The sequence below is a fragment of the Etheostoma spectabile genome, chromosome 17 (assembly GCF_008692095.1).
Source record: "Etheostoma spectabile isolate EspeVRDwgs_2016 chromosome 17, UIUC_Espe_1.0, whole genome shotgun sequence".
Taxonomy (NCBI): domain Eukaryota; kingdom Metazoa; phylum Chordata; class Actinopteri; order Perciformes; family Percidae; genus Etheostoma; species Etheostoma spectabile.
Window position 1 is genome coordinate 976,037 of NC_045749.1, and position 1,478 is coordinate 977,514.

The 1,478-nt window shown below is 41.4% G+C and overlaps 1 protein-coding gene across 4 annotated transcripts in view; it reads left to right on the forward strand.

Moving 5' to 3' along the window:
• Nucleotides 1–1,478, forward strand: part of gfra1a (gdnf family receptor alpha 1a) — a 118,036-nt gene that overhangs the window by 115,092 nt on the left and 1,466 nt on the right. For all 4 annotated transcript variants that reach the window (XM_032542165.1, XM_032542164.1, XM_032542163.1 and 1 more), the window contains one exon: nucleotides 1–1,478. This exon is cut by the window's left edge and continues 747 nt beyond it; it is cut by the window's right edge and continues 1,466 nt beyond it. The gene's annotated coding sequence lies outside the window, so the exon portion shown is untranslated.

Sequence of the window (1,478 nt, forward strand, 5' to 3'; positions counted from 1 at the left end):
TATATATATATATATATATATACCATTTTTTTTAAAGGTCCACCTGGATATTTAGCTTACACCAATAACCTGAGACATCAGAGAAGTTAGAACATCTGCCCTCGAAGCGTCTCGACTGTAGCTCATACTGATCGCTCACACATCGCCGCTGGCAAAAGCACACAGGCAAAGACCCACAAACACACACTGCACATTTTCACACATTCAGACAATAACACAGACAGACACACAACGCCAGGCTTTCTGCTCCCTTTTATTATTATTTTTTTTACAGCTTTTTGCAAACCGAGTGATACTCTGAGATCCCAGGACAGTAGGTTGAACGCTGCTGTGGATGGCTAAATCCACTCCACTCATTAGTGATTGTACATACTTGTAATTGTTAGAAATCCAAGCCATGTTCGGGGTTTCTGTTGGGAAGTTGACAGAGAAGCTGCTGAAGTTTCATCTGAGTGATTTTTTTTTTCTTTCTGAATGTGCTTTGCGTCCACAAAACAACAGCTGGGGAAAAAAAAAAACAAGCTTATTGTTGTAGAGTTGTAATTTTCGCCTCCATCACGCCGAAGCTCAAAGCATCCTTTTCTGTCATTTCAGTGTTATGACTTTTTTCCTCAATTGTACAACTGTCAACACGTGTTTGGGGAGGGAGCGATCACTTGACAATATGCATTTGCTAATCTTCTACAGCCCTCACTTACAGTCACTGCAACTGTCGAGTTTTTTTTATTCTAGTATAGAGTCGATTGGAAACTTTCTCCAGCTTCACCAGAGGACTTTTTAATCGTCTACGGCTGAGTTGTTGAAAACATAATCCCTGAATAAGGGTTTTTGTTATGCATAACCCTGTAACCTCACCAAATAATAATTAGATATGATCTGCTCTTTAGCTTGGGAAGTAACACTGTTGTACTACTGTACTGCAGCTGGAATGCTGTGGAGGTCTAAAGGGGGGATGGATCTTTGTTTGCTGATGATGTGATGTTGTTGTCCAGCCAAATTAGCATCGCCCTGGTTCCCTCGACAAAAAGCGGGTGGGTTTCTCCGTTGGATTTTGGATTAATGCAGAAAATTAGGTCTGTGATAAACAAAGATTTATAACACTTGAATTTTTGTTCAGCATGAACTCCACTTATATTATTTTTAGAAGCGTAAATGCATTCGCCAGAAGTAAAAGGCTAACGTTAGGCCATAGACACACTACACCACGGTCGCAACGACTTCAACGTCACCGCCGATAAACTGACAGTGACCTTTAAATGTGCCCAGCAATGTCTCCGTTCGGTTTGACAATACATAGAACGTCAACAAGAAGCGACATCACCAACATGGCGTTGCAGGGCACCTTTAAGCGTGCGTTAACCCAGAACATATTTCTTATTTCTTTGAGACGAGGGAACCGGAAGTGCGAAGAGAAATGCTAAGTCATTTCTGGGTTTTAGGACTCGTTCTCGCAGCACTCTAGTAAGAAGAAGAACTCA